Raw genomic sequence first — 15,670 nt, 5'->3', positions numbered from 1 at the left:
CAAGGAATCAAGGAAAGACGATTGAAAAAGAGCCCAGTTCTCCATCACCTGAGAGGTCACAAGCTGTTACATCCTAATTTGACCCTTGCTTCACACACCTTCACCTGTACAAAGACCCCAGTCTGTGATGGCCCCAGTACCTCTATCACCAAGCCACCCTTCCTGCTGCTTGGCCTTTTGGAGGGATGTACAGAATCATCAAACCAGCTGGAGCCTCTGACTAATGCCTGCCTAGGGAGAGCAGGGGGTCTGCTACTCTGCTGCTGTTCCCTCACACATCAAATGTCACAGGAAGTAGTCCAAACACCATGCTGCCTCCCCTCCTCTGTGCCGCCACACGCTCCCAGCCTGGAAGTGGAGCCCTGCGTGAGTGTGTGTGTGTGCGCGTGCGTGTGTGTGTGTTTGAAATGTAGATGGATGATCCGCTGGCTGTCATGCATCATTTCATGTGAAGAGATTAATTGGATTTAAAGCATTCATTTTCCATTACTTCCATCCGTGGGTTGTTCAGTCTCTTGCTAATTGAGAATTACAAAGTATAAATGAACCAGATGGATGCATAAAGGATCTACACTACTACAGTACTAAAATGATGTTCAATCATTTTGGGTGCAATCCATAAAATCACACTTGTACATGTCTTGACAACAATCACTGTGCAATTCTCATTCAAGGTTCTCCCTCTGTCAAATTGAATTGACGTCAGAATGATAGCAATGAAAGCCTTTTCTGTTTCCTTAGTGATACATAGAAATAGATATTTATTTCCTGGTCACAATTCCCCTTCCGCTTGAGATAGGGATGCACTGTCATGCCAACCACAGATTCAACTACTTGATAGAAAGAAAGTTACACCTATAACTAGTGCCTAGAGTTTTTCCTGATCAGGTAACATGGTCAGGAAAAAACCTCAGGCCTTAATTATGATGAAAACTATAACACTATGAACATATACAAAACATATACTATGAAATGTAGAGTTCATTTTATTCTGCACTTTTTAGGACATTCTAATGTTGCTATTCTTTGTGTGGGAAATCTGGATGTGTGCAATTGCAACTTGGGTAGAGATTAAATGGTATGAAATTAACAGCTGAGCCCCAACCAGAACAGAAGCTGCTGTTTATCGAAGCCCGGTTCTGTTAACGACAGTAAGTTCCGTTTGGGTGAGTGAGAATCAATGACACAAGCCTTTTTTACCCTCAATTATGCAAACAAAACAACATAATATTGTCCTGAGAGTTGCATAATCTACATTTTAAAAAATCCTTACATTAAAGTTTTACATAATGAATGAAGAGAGCTGACAGTTTATTAGCACCTGATATTACACTAAAAAATGTGGGGTCCAACAAGGGTTCTTCTAAGATCCTAAAAGTTCCTCGAAGAACCTTAGGGTTCTTGGCTCTGAAAAATGCACCCGAAAGGTTCTTCCAAGAACCCCAAAGGGGGTGGGGTTCATCGAGGAACCTCCTTAGTTGGTGGGGGTTCGAACCTAACCGCCCAACTGAAACATTTGGATTTGAGATGACAGCAGGTGCAGGCAGAGAAAAATGTAAAGATCTCCTCAATGTAAAGGTAAGGTTTATCCCTTGTTTGATCTAAATTTATATTGTTTTATGATCATACCATCTATTTAAAAATATATATATTTGTAGAAATGGTAGTGTTGTTTGACATTTCTGTTTTAGAAAATGGACACAATTCAATGGATATCAATCAACAAAGAGGTAAGAATATGTTAAAGGCTGTAGCTGCAGTGGGTGCAGATGACTGAACTTTTGTGTGTGTCTGAGTCTGCAGGTATACTGACCAGTAGGCAGACAAATATATGTACAATTGGTATTGGTATGTTGTGCAGATCACATGTATCATCTACAGTTCATTTTGGTTTACCTAAACCCTTACAAGACTCAGTCACAGCAGCATCCCTTACCTCTTCAATGAAAATCCCAGAGGCGTCTACATTATGGACAAGGGATTTGTATAAAAAACATTATCAAAAGTGAAAAGTTGTTTTTCATTCACATTTACCACAGAAACCAAGGTATGAATACTGCCATGTGCACATAAAAAAACAAGAAAATCTGTATAATTGCTTTTTTTTGGATTCACACATGTCACCCTCCCACAATCTGAATAAATGCTCATGGCTGTAGTGACAGATTCAGATTCAGATTTGTGACAGCAGTGGGGTTCCTGTTCCTCTAGTCTACTGGGTGGTGTTGACTGTCCACCAACAGTCTCAAGGTGTTTTAACACTTTTTCTTTAATAGATTGCTATTGAGTCAGTGATGCTTTTGGCCGTGCTCCATCAGAGCCACTATATATATAGCATTTTACTGTGTGTATGATGTTGGTTATGGAGCTATATTTGATTACTTTTACATGATCATAACCTCATCCTTTGTTTTTCAGCATTTTCATGCTTCTTACAATAGGAGACGTCGCGTGCCGGAAGATGGGTGACGCTCTTTCGCTTTAAAATAAAACCTACAACTCCGCCCACTGGTAGTCAGTCGATTGATTTACTCTCCCGGTGTTCATGGGCAAGGCTTGCATTAACCTCAGAAGACTCTAACCTTGGAATATATACTGGGAAAACGAAGTTAAACTGATACGCACTTCAATGTAGCATAAACCCACGAGGTTGAATTTAGTGGAATAACTCTGGGTCGAATGGTTTTCCTTTGTTGTGACAGGACACATTTCCTTTTGACAACATTTGGGGGCCACCTACCTCAACACGTTTGACACAGACAGCAGCCCATTTGTCGCGTGGTGTGAGGACAGTTGGTCTGAGGACTTCGTAAAATATTCCTACAACTTCACATGGGAGAAAAAGCCTGAAATAATTGATAAAGGTGAGTGTTGTCATATCCAAGCGATTATCTGAGCAGTTGAAGTAAGTGGGTGCCGTGACATGGTATCAAAGTCGTTTTTTGTTGAAGAGGAACAAAAACCGGTGGTTATTTACCTTTTGTGACAACGTAACCTACCCATTTGTTCATTCACTCAGGAGAAGTTGTTGCATTTTTATTTCTGTAAATGTAGTAACTTCAGAAGCTCACATGCATGGCACGCTTATGAAATATTAATTCATTCACACCTTGAATTAACCTAATAGGCTACAAAGGGCACGCCCGTGTATGCGAGACATAGCCTATAGTTGGAAAACCCTAACTGTATTGGGAGAAAATATGACTATATTTAGCTAAGGATGTATTATTTATAGGCTACACACCGCCTCAGACAACCAGCCTTTACAGGCATTTTCATCTGTCCAATTTACGGACAAATAAATCTGGCATCAATGGCAGTAACTTTCACTCTTCTTGAACATGCAGGTTTCACTTGCAGATCTATGGATGTATGAAGCAGCAGTAAAACATAGGATAACAGCCCCCTTTTGACTAATGCACATACCCTAATTCACATGCATCTCTAAATTGTGGTATGGCATCGGCGGCCCTCCCATTTGGACTTTGGGGCGGCGCTCCACTTGTAATTGCAAAAAAAAACACACTTGTGATAAGAAAAGTACCAATTTTAATTGAAATATCGCACCATTAATGGATTTTGTTTTAAATGTGTACCTGGTTCGATTCCAGGCTGTATCCCATCCAGCTGTGATTATGAGTCCCATAGGGCGGTGCACAATTGGTCCAGCGTTGGCCGGGGTAGGCTGTCATTGTAAATAAGAATTGTTCTTAACTGACTTGCCTAGTTAAATAAAGGTTAAATAAAAAATAGGCTGTCTTGTCGTGCTCAAATGTTTGCTCTAGTCTCCCTCCCAATATTTATCTCGCACCATATGGTTTACTTCCGCACGACTAGATCTGCTCTATCAGGTACAGATGGCGCTAAAGTAAAAAGCTAATTGTAATTAACTTGTAAATAAATAATCCTAACAGTCATGGAAGCCTGAGAACTGATAAACCAGACCTCTACATCCAACTAACTAGAACACTAGCTAGAACCTTCTCATGGCGGATCTGGTAGGACAAAAAGCAAGACTGTGGCTTATTGTTTCCCCCCCATGTTGTTCATCAGGTTCTAATGTAGCTAGGTGACAGGGCGGCTTGTTGTGTGGACTACAACTGTATTAAACCGGGTGTATCATAAAACATGATCAAATGAATTAGGCAGCTACAGTAATTTTGAGAAATAGAAATATTTGTTTTCTTTATTTTATTACATTTTTATTTAAAAAAATAATTAACCAGTTGATCTACCATTGATAAGCAGCTAGCTAGTTGGTAGCTTGCTAGCTACCATGCCAATTTCATGTCTTTCAAAACTAATATCTGACTAACTCTGAAATTTGAAGTTATTTCAAAATGAAAGTTAACTGGCTAGTGTATCATTCTTTGTGACATTGTTAGATGTGTGTTCACTTATTGCATTTGCATGGTTCTTGTGTTCTACCTAGTGCACTCGTTCGCTGGCTGCTCATTCTAAACAGTAAATAGTATAATCTAATCTGTTCAAAACAGTGGCAGAATGTGCTGCAGTGAGCGTTTTGGTTTTTGACAAGCAAAAGTGAAATAGGTGTATTTATGCTGTTGTTCAAATGCACAGATTTCTTTGAGAAGATGCGTAAAGCAACTACCAGTAGTTCAAAAAACTTGGCATCATATTTCTGTCCTGCTGCTTTGTTGACAACTCCAACCACCTCGGGCCCTGGGTATTCAGCCAATCGGCGGCCTTCACTGATGTATGGTGAATTTCAAAATGCATAAAAACAAACTGCAGATATGTACATAGAGGAAATCATGAATAAGGTCGTGTGAACCTGCCAGTACCAAGTGGAAAATGCAGATTTTCTTTTTAAGGTATGATATTTAATAATATATATATATAAATTATTTCACCTTTATTTAACCTGGTAGGCCAGTTGAGAACAAGTTCTCATTTACAACTGCGACCTGGCCAAGATAAAAGCAAATCAGGGCGACACAAACAACACAGTTACACATGGTATAAACAAACATACAGTCAATAACACAATAGAAAAAATCTATATACAGTGTGTGCAAATAAGGTAAGATTAGGGAGGTAAGGCAATAAATAGGCCGTAGTGGCGAATTAATTACAATTTAGCAATTAAACACTGGAGTGAGAGATGTGCAGAAGATGAATGTGCAAGTAGAGATACTAGGGTGCAAACGAGCAAAGAAAAAAAAAATATGGTGATGAGGTAGTTGGATGGGCTATTTACAGATGGGCTATGTACAGGTGCAATGATCTGTGAGCTGCTCTGACAGCTGATGCTTAACGTTAGTGAAGGAGATATGAGTCTCCAGCTTCAGTGATTTGATTTTTTTTGCAATTCGTTCCAGTCATTGGCAGCAGAGAACTGGAAGGAAAGGCGGCCAAATTAGGAATTTGCTTTGGGGGTGACCAGTAAAATATACCAGCTGAAGTGCGTGCTACGGGTGGGTGACCAGTGAGCTGAGAATAGGCGGGGCTTTACCTAGCAAAGACTTATAGATGACCTGGAGCCAGTGAGTTTGGCGACGAATATAAAGCAAGGGCCAGCCAACGAGAGTGTACAGGTCGCAGTGGTGGGTAGTATATGGGGCTTTGGTGACAAAATGAATGGCACTGTGATAGACTGCATCCAATTTGCTGAGTGTTGGAGGCTATTTTGTAAATGACATCGCCGAAGTCAAGGATCGGTAGGATAGTCAGTTTTACGAGGGTATGTTTGGCAGCATGAGTGAAGGATGCTTTGTTGCGCCCAGCCCGCCACAGGTGTCGCTGGAGCGCGATGAGACAAGGAAATCCCTACCGGCCAAACCCTCCCTAACCCGGACGACGCTAGCCCAATTGTGCGTCGCCCCACGGACCTCCCGGTCGCGGCCGGCTGCGACAGAGCCTGGGGCGAACCCAGAGACTCTGGTGGCGCAGTTAGCACTGCGATGCAGTGCCCTAGACCACTGCGCCACCCGGGAGGCCCAAAAATGCTGTCAACTTTGACTGACGTGTGTTGCGTGAGGCAATGCATTTTACTTTGGCATCAAAAACCTGAGTGGTGAGTGTCAATTTCTCTACACTCTGATGTAGACAGACTAGCTGTCTCGTATTATTGGCGAGTTTGAACTTAAATACATCAGTCATCATAGATATTGTTGTCTAGATGCTGAAATGTGTCATTTTTTATGGATAACTCCGCATTGCAGCAGTCTGGCTAGGACAGGCACAGGAAAATGGACTAGAACATTCCATGGAATGCACTTGTGTCCTCAACAGTTATTCTTATTATGTATTTCATGTGTACACACCAAACACACTGATTGGGGTGCCCACAGCCTACTCCTTGACTAGAGTTTGAGTCAGTTTCACAGTAATTGATTCTGAGGAAGAGAGTATCAGTCTCACTGTTAACCTATTTATAAATGGCTCATAATACAAATGTTAACTTCTTCTGGCTGCAAGCCCGACGTCGGGCTACACTTATGACAACAGCCAGCTCAAGTGCAGGGCGCTAAATTCAAAATATATATTTTTTTTAATATTTAACTTTCACACATTAACAAGTCCAATACAGCAAATGAAAGGTACACATCTTGTGAATCCAGCCAACATGTCCGATTTTTAAAATGTTTTACAGTCAAAACAGCACGTATATTTATGTTAGCTCACCACCAAATACAAAAAAAGGACAGGCATTTTTCACAGCACAAGTAGCATGCACAAAGCCAACCTAACTAACCAAGAACCAACCCAACTAACCAACAAACAACTTCATCAGATGACAGTCTTATAACATGTTATACAATAAATCTATGTTTTCTTCGAAAAATGTGCATATTTCAGGTATAAATCATAGTTTACATTGCAGCTACAATCAGAAATTGCACCGAAAGCAGCCATAATAATTACAGACACCAACGTCAAATACCTAATTACTCATCATAAAACATTTCTGAAAAATACATAGTGTACAGCAAATGAAAGACAGGCATCTTGTGATTCCAGCCAATATTTCCGATTCCTAAAGTGTTTTACAGCGAAAACACAATATAGCGTTATATTAGCTTACCACAATAGCCAGAAAGACAAGCCATTTCCCAGTAGCAAAAGTTAGCGATCATAACAAACCAGTAAAAGATATATATTTTTTGACTAACCTTGATATTCTTCATCAGATGACAGTCCTATAACATCAGGTTATACATACACTTATGTTTTGTTCGAAAAAATGTGCATATTTAGAGCTGAAATCAGTGGTTACACATTGTGCTAACTTAAATACTTTTTCCACAACGTCTAAACAGGAACAATATTTTTCTGACACTTTTTCTGACACACATATTCTGACCAAATAGCTATTCATAAACGTTACTAAAAAATACATGTTGTATAGGAAATGATAGATCCATTAGTTCTTTATGAAATCGCAGTGTTAGAATTCTAAAAAATAACTTCATTACGACATCCAGCTTCGGTATAGCTAGAGTACCCCAAAGTTGGGCGCCGGCGACTAGTTCACATGTACGACAGCTATATGAAATAACATCATAAAATGTTTCTTACTTTTGTTGATCTTCCATCAGAATGTTGGACAAGGTGTCCTTTGTCAAGAACAATCGTTGTTTGGATTTAGAACGTCCATTTTCCCTCTTGAATTAGCAAGCACACTAGCCAAGTGGCGCGACGCTCTCCATATCAACAAACGGAAGAGAACGGAACACGGCAAAACTCCCGAAAAAATGTCAATAATCTGATGAAACTATATTGAAAAAACATACTTTACGATGATATGGTCACATGTATCAAATAAAATCAAAGCCGGAGATATTAGTCGCCTGTAACGGCAGCTAAACAGAAGGCAAATCCAAGTCCCTCTTCGCGCTCTCCAGAAAACAAGAAATGGGGGACACGTCATACAAAGAGCTTGTATTCCACTTCAGACCAAGATAAACACTAAATTTCTTCTCTCACCGCCTCTTGACATCCAGGGGAAGGTCTACGAAGTGCACGTATACTAATACGTATCATTCCCATTTATAGGCAGGAAGTAGAACAGAGCCTCGATTTCAGACTTTCCACTACCTGGTCAGGAAGTTTGTGCCAAATGAGTTCTGTTTGACTCACAGATATAATTCAAACGGTTTTAGAAACTAGAGAGTGTTTTCTATCCAATAGTAATAATAATATGCATATTGTACGAGCAAGAATTGAGTACGAGGCCGTTTGAAATGGGCACCTTTTATCTGGCTACTCAATACTGTCCCTGCAGCCCAAACAGGTTATTAAGATGACATGAAATGTTATGTGATGGACTCTAATATCTGGAACCTTTTCTTAGACAATTTTTGTTTATATATTTCGAGCATAAGCTGTGTCCATTTGCACTGGTGCGGTTCTCAACATTTCTTTGTCTAAGAATATCATGCAGCCCATCTTGCTTGCATAATTTCTCTTGGGGGCATGAACTGCCAGAGGAATGTTTATTCCATAAATGGTGCCATCGTTTTCTTTTATAGCCAGTGTGTGTTCCTTGAGAAAGGCTACAGTCAAGATCTGCTGTTGGTCTTACATCTATAATAAGAGCTTCTATCACTAAGGCAACAACTGCATGTTTAGCAGTCGAGATGAGATGGCAGTGTGGTATTATCCTAAATAACATGTGGGAGCGGAAGATGGTGAGCGAGCGTATTATTACAGCCTGTCCCGTGGGAGTTAAGCCCTCCACCACCACCTACCCTCTCTCTGACACCCTACCTCCAGTAAAGACACACCCTCTCTCTGACCCCCCATGTATCCTGGTGTGATGAGTAGGCCTAATGTAAGAACGGGGTCACTGCATGCCTAACCACACCCCTTTAGCACTACCACTGGAGGACAAGAACGTGATTTGGGGGGGGTCAGTTCCACTGCTAGACTGGGGATTTGAAATTCTCACCTTATGTATGGTACTTTCAATCATATGACTTCTATCTTTGGTTTTTGTATAAAGGCAAACAGCCTGTATTAAGGCGTCCACATGCTTCCCAAACTAAACAGTTCGGAAGAGTTCATGCATATACAATTGAAGTCGGAAATTTACATACACTTAGGTTGGAGTCATTAACTTGTTTTTCAACCACTCCACAAATTTCTTGTTAAAACTTACGGCTGAAATCCTGGTAACGGGATCGATTTGACAACAGCCAGTGAAAGTGCAGGGTGCCAAATTCAAACAACAGAAATCTCATAATTAAAATTCCTCAAACATACAAGTATTATACACCATTTTAAAGATAAACTTGTTGTTAATCCCACCACAGTGTCCGATTTCAAAAAGGCTTTACGACGAAAGCATACCATGCGATTATGTTAGGTCAGCACCTAGTCACAGAAAAACAGACATTTTTCCAGCCAAAGAGTTTCATCAGATGGCACTCATAGGACTTCATGTTATACAATACATGTATGTTTTGTTTGATAAAGTTCATATTTATATCCAAAAATCTCTTTACATTGGCGCGTTATGTTCAGTAATGTTTTGCTTCCAAAACATCCGGTTATTTCGCAGAGAGCCACATCAATTTACAGAAATACTCATCATAAATGTTGATGAAAATACAAGTGTTATGCATGGAATTAAAGATATTCTTCTCCTTAATGCAACCGCTGTGTCAGATTTCAAAAAAGCGTTACAGCTAAAGCACACCATGGAATAATCTGAGTACAGCGCTCAGAGACCAAAACAAGCCATACAGATACCCGCCATGTTGTGGAGTCAACATAAGTCAGAAATAGCATTATAAATATTCACTTACCTTTGACGATCTTCATCGGAATGCACTCCCAGGAATCTCAGTTCCACAATAAATGTTTGTTTTATTCGATTAAGTCCATCATTTATGCCCAAATACCTCCTTTTTGTTTGCGCGTTTAGTTCACAAATCCAAATTCACAAGACGCAGGCACTTAGTTCAGACGACAGTTCCATTACAGTTCGTAGAAACATGTCAAACGATGTATAGAATCAATCTTTAGGATGTTTTTATCATAAGTCTTCAATAATATTCCAACCGGACAATTCCTTTGTCTTTAGAAAGGAAAAGGAACAGAGCTCGTGCGAGACTTATCTCATGGCATTCTGCCAGACACCTGACTCAAACAGCTCGTATTTGCTCCCCCTTCACAGTAGAAGCCTGAAACAAGGTTCTGAAGACTGTTGACATCTAGTGGAATCCGTAGGATCCCACTTCCATACTCCCGGCCTCCTGCCTGGTGGCGCCGGTAGTGTGGGAGCTGGACACGGACATTGAGCGGGCGTTGTATACAGAGCCCGCTCCCCTCTAGTGTCCCGCTGGATGGGCGTCTGTTCGTTCCGTCTGCTGTTATCGTGGATAATCGTCTCAGAAATATAACACTTGTATAAGAACTTGTAAAATCAATAAAGACTTTTAATACAATCCGCAGATCACACACCTTCCCAGAGCACTGGCTCTCTCTTTATACAAATACACACACATGAGATCATTACATACATTAATTAAATTACTTCTCTTAGGTCATCTGCCACCATTATCCTTCATTTCAGGCTTCCTGCTTGTTTACGCCCAATAACGCCTGTATCCGCTCTTGATTAGATTATAATGGAGGCAGGACCCTCTTGTCTCCTAAAATTAATATATGTCTATCTTACCCTAAGCACTTATGGCCTTTACCCTAAGCACTTATGGCCTTTCCTCTCTATTTTATCTTCATAATAGTGTCCTGCTCTTTCCATAAATGCACTTTAAGGCACGTATGGCTTTGGCCATCTGCTAATCTTTGGTTTCCTGTATTTACCAGAATGGCAAATGCACTCATGTCTGCCTTTTTCTTCTATTTTCTAATGTACACCTGTCTATTGTTTAATAGTGTGATATCTGCCTCCATATGTAACAATAACTCCTACACTGTCCGTGACCGGCTGATCTATTGGGCACACACGTCACCCTCCTCTGGTCATCCAGGCATCGGTCGGACGGTGCACTGTCTGAGCGGGAAGAACTGGTGGCCCACTTTGGCTAAGGATGTGAGGGTTTATGTTTCCTCCTACTCGGTGTGCTCCAGAGGTAAGTTACACCCCCTACCCGTTCCACAGCGGCCATGGTCACACCTGTCGATCGATTTTCCTGACCGATCTTCCCCCATCACAGGGAAACACCACGATCCTGGTCGTTGTGGATCGTTTCTCAAAGTCCTGCCATCTCCTCCCTCTGCCCTGTCTCCCTACGGCCCTACAGACTGCGGAGGCCTTTTTTACGCACGTCTTCCGGCACTACGGGGTGCCTGAGGATATAGTGTCTGATCGAGGTCCCCAGTTCACTTCAAGGGTCTGGAAGGCGTTCATGGAACGTCTGGGGGTCTTGGTCAGCCTTACCTCAGGTTTTCACTCCGAGAGTAACGGGCAGGTGGAGAGAGTAAACCAGGATGTGGGTAGGTTTGCCAGGACCGGCCGGGGGAGTGGGCAGCGTTCGTACCCTGGGCAGAGATGGCCCAGAACTCGCTCTGCCACTCCTCCACTAACCTCACCCCCTTCCAGTGTGTATTGGGGTATCAGCCGGTTCTGGCTCCTTGGCATCAGTCAGACCAAGGCTCCTGCGGTGGATGGTTCAGGCGCGTGGAGGAAACATAAGTCACCGCCCATGTCCACCTTCAGCGCGCCATGCTGCGCCAGAAAGTGGGCGCAGACCGTCACCGCAGTGAGACCCCGGTGTTCGCACTGGGGGACCGGGTCTGGCTCTCGACCCGAAACCTGCCCTGCCGGAAGCTGGGTCCGCGGTTTGTGGGGCCATTTAAAGTCCTGAGGAGAGTGAACGAGATATGTTATAGGTTACAGCTTTCCCCCGATTACCGCATTAACCCCTCGTTCCATGTGTCTCTCCTCAGGCCGGTGGTGGCTGGCAGGAGGTTCCTCCGCCCCCTCTGGACATTGAGGGGGTCCCGGCGTACTCCGTTCGTTCCATACTGGATTCGAGACGTTGGGCGAGGGGCCTTCAGTACCTCGTGGACTGGGAGGGGTATGGCTCGGGGGAGAGGTCCTCCACCGGAACCCAGCACGTGTTGGATCCTTCTCTGCTGCGAGAGTTCCACCGTCTCCATCCGGATCGCCCTGCGCCTCGTCCTCCGGGTCGTCCCCGAGGCCGGTGTCGACGCGCTGCTGGACCCGCGCGTCGGTGCGGGGGTACTGTCACGACTTCTGCCAAAGTCGATGCCTCTCCTTGTTTGGGCGGTGTTCGGCAGTCGACGTCGCCGGTCTTCTAACCATCGCGATCCATTTTCCACTTGTTTTGTCTCGTTTTTCCACACTCCTGGTTCTCATTTCCCTCGTTATGTGTTGTGTATTTAACCCTCTTTTTTCCCCCACCATGTCTTTGTGTGGTATTGTTTCTCTGTTTCATGTATGCGCACGTATGTCTGGTGCGCTGGGTTATGTCAACCTGTATTGTATTTCGCGTTCATTGTGCCGTGTACTTTTGGCTCACCTTAGTGGGAAGGAAAGGCTCCGTTTGCTATCTGCTCTCCTGCGCCTGACTCTCTTGCAGCCATTTACGCATACCTGACAGATGCAGGTTAGTCGAGGTAATTTGTACATGTAGGTAGGGGTAAAGTTACTATGTATAGATAATAAACAGCCAGTAGCAGCAGTGTAAAAACAAAGGGGGGGGGGGGTCAAAGTAAATAGTCCAGGTGCCCATTTTATTAATTGTTTAGCAGTCTTGTGGCTTGGGGGTAGAAGCTGTTAACATCTTGACGCTAGGGGTCAGATTTTTTTATTTATTTTTAATAACGTTCCCAAGGTAAACAGACTATTTCTCAGGTCCAGATCGTAGAATATGCATATAATTTACAGATTAGGATAGAAAACACTCCAAAGTTTCCAAAACTGTCAACATATTGTCTGTGAGTATAACAAAACTGATTCTGCAGGTGAAAACCTGAGAGAATCTAACCCGGAAGTGATTTAATTTTTTTAAAAATCTGTGTTTCCTGGCCCGTCTTTCTTCCATTTTTAAAGGGGTATCAACCAGATTCCTTTTCCAATGGCTTCCTCAGGCTGTGACCAGGCTTTAGACATAGTTTCAGGCTTTTATTTTGAAAAATGAGCGAGATCTTTCAAAACTAGTCAGGTGTCCTCTGATTAGTTCCTGTGCGTGAGAGGGGTAGCTCTCCATTTTCTTTCTCTCTTTTGTTGAATAGGTTACGGTCCGGTTGAAATATTATCGATTATGTTTGTTAAAAACAACCTGAGGATTGATTATAAAAAACATTTGACATGTTTCTACGAACATTACGGATACTTTTTGGAATTTTCGTAGAACGGAACAAGGCTTTGGTTTTCTGAACATAACGCGCAACCCAATTGGTGTTTTTTTTGTTATAAAAGTAATATTTATCGAACAAAAATAACATTTGTTGTGTAACTGGGAGTCTCGTGAGTGCAAACATCCGAAGATTATCAAAGGTAAGCGATTAATTTTATTACTTTTCTGACTTTCGTGACCATGCTAATTTGGGGCTAGCTGTTGTAGCATTGATTGATACACTCACAAAAGCTTGGATTGCTTTCGCTGCAAAGCATATTTTCAAAATCTGACACGATAGGTGGATTGTTTTGGTATATTTCACTTGTGATTGCATGATTATAAATATTGTTAGTAATATTTTGCGCCCTGCAATTCAGCAGTTGTTTAGGAAAATGATCCCGCTAAAGGGATCCGTAGCGCAGAGAAGTTACGGAGCTTGTTGTGCGGTAGCAGAAAGAATAGTTGACTGTGACTGGAGTCTTTGACCATTTTTTGGGCCTCTGACACCGCCTTGTATATAGGTCCTGGATGGCAGGAAGCGCAGTGATGCACTGGGCCATACGCACTACCATCTGTTGCGTCTTACGGTCAGATGCCGTGCAGTTACCATACCAGGTGGTGATGCAACCGGTCAGGATGCTCTCGATGGTGCAGCTGTAGGACCATTTGAGGATCAGGGGACCCATGCCAAATATTTTCAGTCTCCTGTCGTGCCCTCTTCACAACTATATTGGTGTGTTTGGACCATGATAGTTTGTTGGTGATGTGGGCACCAAGAAATTTGAAACACTCGACCTGCTTGACCACAGCCATGTCGATGTGAATGGGGGCCTGTTCGGACCTCCTTTTCCTGTAGTCCACGATCAGCTCCTTTATCTTGCTCACATTAAGGGAGAGGTTGTTGTCCTGACACAACACCTCCCTGACCTCCCTATAGGCTGTCTCATTGTTGTCGGTGATCAAGCCTACCACTGTTGTTGCCAGCGAAGTTAATGATGGTGTTGGAGTCGTGGGTAGCCACGCAGTCGTGGGGGAACAGGGAGTACAGGAGGGGACTAAGCAAGCACCCCTGAGGGGCACCAGTGTTGAGGATCAGAATGGCAGATGTTGTTGCCTAACCTTACCACCTGAGGGCGGCCCGCCAGGAAGTCCAGGATCGAGTTGCAGAGGGAGGTGTTTAGTCCCAGGTTCCTTAGGTTAGTGATGAGCTATGAGGGCATTATGGTGTTGAAAGCTGAGCTGTAGTCAATGAACAGCATTCCCACATAGGTGTTCCTTTTGTCCAAGTGGGAACGGGCAGTGGGGCATGCGATTGATCTGTGGATGTGTTGGGGTGGTATGTGAGTTGGAGTGGGTTTCTGGGATGATGGTGATGTTAGCCATGACCAGCCTTTCAAAGCACTTCATGGCTAGTGACGTGAGTGCTACGGGACGGTAGTCATTTATGTAGGTTACCTTCACTTTCTTGGGCACAGGGACTATGGTGATCTGCTTGAAACATGTAGGTATTACAGACTCGGCCAGGAAGAGGTTGAAAATGTCAGTGAGACACAGTTGGTGCATGCATGCTTTGAGTACATGTCCTGGTAATCCGTCTGGGCCTTGTGAAATTTGACCTGTTTAAAGATCTTGCTCACATCGGCTACATCCGGAACAGCTGGTGCTCAAATGCATGCTTCAGTGTTGCTTGCGTTGAATGCGTTTAGCTTGCCTTGAATGCATTTAGCTTGCCTGGTGTCTTGCGTCACTGGGCAGCTCGCGGCTGAGTTTCCCTTTTGTAGTCCGTAATAGTTTGCAAGCCCTGCTACATCCAACGAGTGTCAGAGTCGGTGTAGTAGGATTTAGTCTTAGTTTTGTATTGATGCTTTGCCTGTTTGGTGGTTCGTTTGAGGGTTTAACACAATTTCTTATAAGCACCCGGATTAGTGTCCCGCTCCTTGAAAGCGGCAGTTCTAGCCTTTCACTCATTGCAAATGTTGCCTGTAATCCATGGCTTCTGGTTGGGGTATGTACTAGGGATGCATTTTTGTCAGATACCGATATACAATATTTTTCCTTGCAAAAAAAAACTACTGATATTTGAATCATTCTTTTACAGTTAAATAGTTGAAATACACACACACACTGACCAAAAAGTTATTTTGTTCACATGTTTTACTGGTAATCAAAACCTATTTATTTCACTTACTTGCTGTGCTGTTTCATTGTTAATTTGTTCAGTCTCAACCAGAATTTAATCATACAGTACATGTCAAGCCTTGAAGTTTCCTCTCTCCTCCTCGGTGTGCACTGTTTTTTGTGTCCTTTTCCATTTTGTCCAGCTGTGTCTGTAATATTTTACGCAAACCCTGTTTCTTGTCTGCATCGTAGTA

At 42.8% G+C, this 15,670-nt stretch overlaps 1 protein-coding gene across 3 annotated transcripts in view; it reads left to right on the top strand.

Moving 5' to 3' along the window:
• The first annotated feature begins 2,458 nt into the window (after nucleotides 1-2,458).
• LOC129831837 (glycerophosphodiester phosphodiesterase domain-containing protein 5-like) overlaps nucleotides 2,459-15,670 on the top strand; it is a 127,340-nt gene continuing 114,128 nt past the window's right edge. The window contains exon 1 of one of the 3 annotated variants that reach the window (XR_008755820.1): nucleotides 2,459-2,864. The gene's annotated coding sequence lies outside the window, so the exon portion shown is untranslated. The remainder of the gene's footprint in view (nucleotides 2,865-15,670) is intronic. The other 2 variants (XM_055895331.1, XM_055895332.1) reach the window with 2 other exon arrangements.

The sequence above is a fragment of the Salvelinus fontinalis genome, chromosome 33 (assembly GCF_029448725.1).
Source record: "Salvelinus fontinalis isolate EN_2023a chromosome 33, ASM2944872v1, whole genome shotgun sequence".
Lineage (NCBI taxonomy): Eukaryota > Metazoa > Chordata > Actinopteri > Salmoniformes > Salmonidae > Salvelinus > Salvelinus fontinalis.
This window is presented reverse-complemented; position numbering and strand designations above follow the sequence as displayed.